Here is a 7,077-nt window from a genome sequence, read left to right as displayed (position 1 = left end):
CTCCTCAACAATATTTTTACAATCCTCAGTAAAACTTGAACAAGTGAAGCTTGGAGGATTCGTCCTTAAGAACTCACAGATCCTTGGAGTGACCCACTTCCTTTTAAACCCTCTAATGTTTCAAAACTTTGTTGGTCAAACTTTTGCTCAACATCTACATAGTTTCAAAAAATTCGTCATTGGTGGCCTCTCCTTGGGGTTGTACTTCTTGTGCATTAGGTACCCTTTGTTTATGTAGTTTAACATTTGTTCTAGTTGAACGACCTCTTACAACTCTTCATGGAGGCACAATTTTAAAAGACACACACAAGCATTAGTTAGAAAGATACTTTTATGGAGATACACTCTATCGAAGGAAATGCATATGAGAGAAGTGAGATAGTTACTGAGTGTCACAGCCTCCTAATATATTGTTTCATGATTCACACTAATAACTAGGACTATACAGACATGACTTTATAGACTCCTTAGGACTCTTGAACTCTTTGCTTTGATATAATGTTTGCCATACCACGAGCCTACACCTTGGATTAGACTGACACTAGAGAATCATTGTTGTCCCCATGCAAACCCTTTTCATAAATTACTAATTATCGAAAGACTAATAAAAAGAAAGTAATCTCAAATGATTAACTCATAAAATAAACTTAGAATGCCTTAAATAAACATTCAACTTTCTAAGATGGCAACTTAGGTCTCAAAACATAAGCCAATAACAAGATAGTGACAAATGAACTAACCAACTATCTATAAAGCCTCTAAATAAATAAGATGGGTGTCGGGACAAGACCTACGACATCCTAATGAACTAAAATACTGGAAGCAACAAAAGGGGATCCTCTGAAAGCCAGGAGGTTCACGAACAAACTCTGAAGCTCAATTAGAATCAACTTTGCATCAGATGTTTATCATGGTTACCTTTATATATATCATAACAATGATCCATGTCAAATTATATCAATACATTGAATGCACGATCATGAGAGGGAATGATAAAACAAGACATGGGATTGAAAGGAATGGAAAGAACATACCTGGGCTCAACTCAAACCGACTTAACTAATTTCAATTTGAAGAAATAATATGAATGTAGTATCGAGGGTTTTAAAATATGGACAATGACTCTGTGTATTTTAAAATACAATAGTAACTCTATAGGTATGCAAAGATACAATATAAACTGTGGAATGTGTATAAAAATACAATTTACGTTTGTGTTTATAAGAATACAAAATACATTTGTTGGAATTTCTTTAACGGACAACTATCACTTAAGAACTATTATGATGATAAATTGTTTTGCTTCACGCTTCTAGGCCCATCCTATACCTTGCCGAATTTATAAAACATGTCTACTAAGAGGATCCAATAGTCTATAATAAAAATCACGGAGGAATAATAAAAAAATTATGACCCTTTTTCTACCCATGATGGCTACATGGTGTATGGGAGTTGGGAGTTGTCTTGTTTCTCCACAATATATGTGATCAATAATACTCTGAAAATACAATACTAACTCGTATGTTTAAAAAATAACTTTTTTATGTTGTTTGAGATAATTTTCAAAAACTTAGCTCAAAGTCTCTTTTGAAAATCAAACTTTCCTCTGTTACTTAATTGTGAAAGCATTAGCCTTTACTAAAAAACTAGCGCAAAGGCTCTTTAAAAAATCTCACTTTTATTTTTTGTTTAAATGTGAAAACAGTTTACTTTTTGGGAATTCATAATCCCCATATACTCTTTTGAAGAAATGACCTTCAATCCTTACTCTTAACTTTCTTTGAATTGATGTATGGCCTCAAGGCTCATGATTTCATATTATGTATGATTTAATTTTGGTTAGACGTACCTTATAATGTAGAAATCAACTAGGAAATATAATTACGTTTCAAGGGAACTTAAAAGGAAGAAAGTGGGAAACGATAGAAAAGTTGGCGTCCTTGACCCTCCGAGTGACTCCAGGCTCCAGAACCCAAACATTAGAGTCTTGGTTGGATCACTTTTATTGGAGCAGTTCCCCAGAGCCTAAACTTTAGATACTGAAGTAGGGCGCTCTGAGTGGCATGGCGCCCCTTGCCCCTGCCAAGAAAATCCCTGATTTTTCTTGCGCTCCAAACCCTCTAGATTAAACTTCCCAATGATGAACACTTAAATTTAACTATATGACCAAAATATTCAAGAATCTAATCAAAACGATATCTGATTTTATGAATCAAAATAATGAAATTCTCAACAACTTCAACAATCAAGAACCGAATAGAAACTTCAAGCAAATCCATCAAAATTTCAATTTATTTATTTTCAAGAACTTAATTTTGCTAAATTAAATCATGATGTCTGCGTGGGTGAAATAACCTAACGCTATGTTATTTCACATATATCGTAGCGATAACCCCTTGGAGAAATTCACAAGCAATTCTTGAAGAACTTGGTGATTCCTTGCTTTTTCTTCTCTTTGCTCCTCTTCTTTTCTCTTCTCTCAGAACTCTAACTTATTTTCAATACTGTAAATGGAATCCAATTAGTGTAAATGCCAATTAATTACCTAAAAAGTATTTTCTAATTCGATAGGGAAAAGACCTTAATACCCTTCTAAAATTCGGTATTGACGTTTTCTATTTAGACAACCCAATTTCAAATGGACATATCTCCCTTATACAAACTCGAAACTGATTAAACTCATATGAGTTGGAAATATAATTCAAAGATCTTTCCTACAGTATCTGGTAGAACACCTAGCTCATCCTAATCTAGGAGTTAGGATTGATTGAAGTTATTTCAAAACTTATACTTATCTTAATTTGTCAAACATTCCAAATTTGGTTATTTAAAAAATTAGTTTCTTTCTTCTTCTATTTCTTTATAGTTGTAGGGTGTTACAGATATTTTACCCCTTAAATGTTACTCACAGTAATGTTTTATTATACGTGACTTTTAGTTAAACTTTACTAAAAGCAATCGTCTTTTATTAGTGCAGTTGTGTTAGTTTTCAATTGTGCGTCGATGACCAATTCTGTTAATTTCTTTTCTGTTATGTTTTAATCTTTTCGGATTTGAGATAATTTTCTAAAGGCTAACAACTGCTCGCAATCAGAGGAACATGTATGTCTCGTTGCCCTTCTCCACTTAAAAATATGGGACATGGTTCACTTGCAAGTGGGAAGACAAACACTGTAAACCAAATTACTTTACTTCAATTCCAAAGGACACCATAGAAATTAGAAGGAAATGACATGCAATGTGAAGTTAAAAGAAGAAACAACTTAGAACTGCAAAGGGAAAACCTATTAAAATGAAGGAAAAGTTAAAGAATCAACTTAGAACTGTACAAAAAAACAGCTAACTGAAAGGAGTATAAAATATTATTATGAGTAACCTATATAAACCTAACACCGTCACCTTTTAAAAAATATAATATTCTCTAAAAATGTTACTGTAGAATAAATTTATAATAGTTTTATAAAATTTTAGAAAAATATCTTATTTTGGTGAATTGCTTTATATAATGGCTTAGTTTGGTAAAAAGAAATGCCAAAAACTATTCTTTAAAAAAATATTTCATAACTTCAATATCACACCCGAACTAGGACACAACCTAGACAACCATTTCAAAACTGCGATCCTAAGATCTAGACCAAGACTTGACCCATATTTCTTACCCTGAATGGGTGTCGCATAATTCGTAAAAAAAGTAGTTTTTAAATTTAAAATATTTTCACAAACAATTTTTTTAAAAAAAATTATATTTGATTGGGGGAGGGGGGTGCCCCATGGTTAGGGGTATGGGGTGGGTTAAAAATGAAATTTTAAAATTTTAATTTGTTTTTTCAAAACAATTTCTTTTTTTTGGGGGGGGGGGGGGAGAAGGTTTTGGAGTACGAAAAAATATTTGAAATATTAAAAATAAGAAAATCTTAAAACTTTTTTGGATGGGGAGGGTCAGACATGGGGCATGGTAAGCAAAAGATATTGTAATTTAAGAATGAAATAGAGTTTTGAAAAATATATTCCTTAATATGTGAAAGAAAATAAGTTAATTTTACTAATCATTTAAGGGAAAGATCATTTACAAGAGAATGCAACCTTAATCTAGGTAGTCTCCTTTTGTCCAAGAAGTAAAAGACTCTCAAGTTGATTGGATATTTTTTAGTATCAATAATGTTAGCTGACCACACTATATATAATTGACTATGATATTCTATTCACGTGATACATAAATAAGCCCTTCAACTTGGTCTCATTTCAGATTTATGCCCTTTAAATTTGGGTTTGCATAAATAGACACTTAAACTTGACTAATGTTTAAAAGGTAAACTCATGAGTCTTATGTGGCACAATAGACATAGCACACAATGCAGGACAAAAGATAACATGTAGGATTTCATGTAGGACATGTGTGTCTATTTGTGCCACTTTAACCCAACCCTTGAATTAAGTGGGGTTGGGCCTAATTTTTCTGTCCCATTCAGAAACGAGGCTTTTTAGCCAGCCTCAATTGGCCAGCTTCAACCCGCTAGAGTCACTACGATATATATATATATATATATATATATATATATATATATATATATATATATATATATATATATATATATATATATATATATATATATATATAGTAGTGATTTATTTGTAAATGTTTTATCAATAAATATGTGAAAAACATAACTTCAAGTCTTTTCAAACTAGATTGTTTTCTGTGGGAGGAATGGTTAACATTTTTCCGCTAAATTTTATGTTGACTATTATGTATATTTGTAACCATTCACTGAAGTGTGAGATTCAAAAATATATTTATGGAAGTATTCGCTAAAGTGTATGATTCATAGATGAAAATTTATTTGTATTGATGTCCTATTCATAGACGTTAACATTCAATTTTCTTAGATACTCCTTCAAAGAGAGTAATATTGGTAATTTTTTGGTTGAAGGGTGAAGCCGTGACCCACTTAGGGTTGAGTTGGGCCACTACTAAAAGGGCAAGCCTGGCCCAACCTATTTAACTCTCTAGCTCGTTAGGGTTTGGTTAGTTTCGGCCAGTCCATTATGACAACTCTACATAAATGTGATTTGAAGGTAAGTCAGAGGACATAATTATGTATTATGTATTATGTATATATATCCACATATATTTATACAAGTTCATGGACCATTATCAGTATGGTATGCAAGTAACTTTCCAATCAATTAGGACTCAAATATTGGTAATGTTCGTGAAGTTCTTTTTCTAATATATTCTAATACAAATACTTAGTAAAAACATCATTAAGATAAACAAACATCAAAAAGTTCTACACTAGTATGACATATTAATATAGATATTGCAAATAAAAAGAAAGACTCAACAGACTTTACCAATAAGTCTAAAGAATTCCTGTAAAACATTACTTGGAGAAAACTTTTCGTATTAAGGGTAAAGTTTTATCTTGCAAATTAGATGACATTGAACTTATTCCCTAGAGCATACATTCACTGAAAAGGTTTTCCTTGAGAAATTAAGTGACTTTACTTGCGGGTACTTTTGACAAGAAAATTTCATAGGCAAAGATTATAAAAAAATCACAAAATAGCGGCAGTCCGTGCAAAAACATGTAAAAGTAGACACAACTCTTTATACAAGTTCAATAGAAAGTTTGAGATCAGAAGACCCAATATTTCTTATGGAGTTGAAATCATAAGAAATAAATGGTCATCGCCGGAAATTATATGCAACATCATACACATTGCATGTTGCATCTTTAGAATTATGAAATCTTATTGTCACACAATAGATCTATTCAGATTTTTTTGAGGCCTTGTTTAAGTTAGAAGAATCATATAGCATATGAGATAGTAAGAGATGTCGTTGATAAAACATACACTAATGCCAAGACAAACTGAATGTGCTAAAGTAGCATACATACCAATTGCAATACAACTAGACCTACTTCCATCGTGAGAAGCTGTAACATAGTTGTGTTAATATAAAGCTGGACAATAACCTGTAACTCCGCTACAAATGATATTATGGTTATTGTTGCAATGCAAAAGTAGTCGAATACAACAGAAAGGAACATGCAAAGGTGATGACATTTGAAACAACAAATGCACGGAATGTTGTTCTCCTTAATAGAATTGTCATCCCCTTTTTAGGACTATTAGTATCGCTTTCAAAAAGTCCTGACAATGTAAAACAAGCGATCAAGGTCATTGTCATTATCACAGTTCCCACAACTAAATGCATTTGAGCAGTATTCAAAATGTTTTTGACTATTCTTTCATCTTGCCTAGTTCTGTCGTCATTTGTACCCTCTGACTCCATCCATTCACGTACAACCACAACCATCCTTCTTATTAAAGATATATTGGGAAGGACTTCATGTCTTATGATGTAGACCAACTTTTTGGTATTGATTTTTCATGCATCATGGAAGATGTTATCCACATTTTGACTATTATCCAAATTTATGATCTTTGGTAAGTCCTTTGGTTTCTTTGGTTGAAAAAATTTATAGAAAAAATATTAGACTCTTAGGGTGTGTGGGTTGGGGTGGGATATATATATATATATATATATATATATATATATATATATATATATTGGGGATGGGGTGGGGGTGGGGGAGGGTAGGGGATGGTGGGAGGAGGGTCAGGGTGAGGGTGTGTTAAGAAAAAAAAATTGAAGTTGAAAATTGTTTTTTTTTAGAAAAAAAAGTTTAAATTGATGTTTTCAACAACAAAAAATATTTGAAGTTGGAAGAATGTTTTGGAAAATTTTTCATTAAGTTTTGAAAGGAAGTCATTTTCCTCAAATTTGAAGAAAAATGAGTTGATTTTGGAAATTATTTTGAAAAAATATTTTATCCAACAAAATATGAAAAACTGAAATACATAACAAACGTACCCTTAATGGTGTAGTCTTTCCTGAGTTTTCCTTTTTAGAATAGAAGTACATATACAAGATTATTTGTCAATACTTTGTGAGAGGTAATAGGTATAAGATAGAATTAATCGAGTTCCAAATACCACGGGCATAATCTATGAATTATGAATTTGGAGGTCCTCTCTTTCATTAGAGATGATACCATAGTGGCGACA

This window comes from Solanum lycopersicum, chromosome 7, assembly GCF_036512215.1.
Source record: "Solanum lycopersicum chromosome 7, SLM_r2.1".
Lineage (NCBI taxonomy): Eukaryota > Viridiplantae > Streptophyta > Magnoliopsida > Solanales > Solanaceae > Solanum > Solanum lycopersicum.
Note: the sequence above shows the minus strand (reverse complement) of the source record.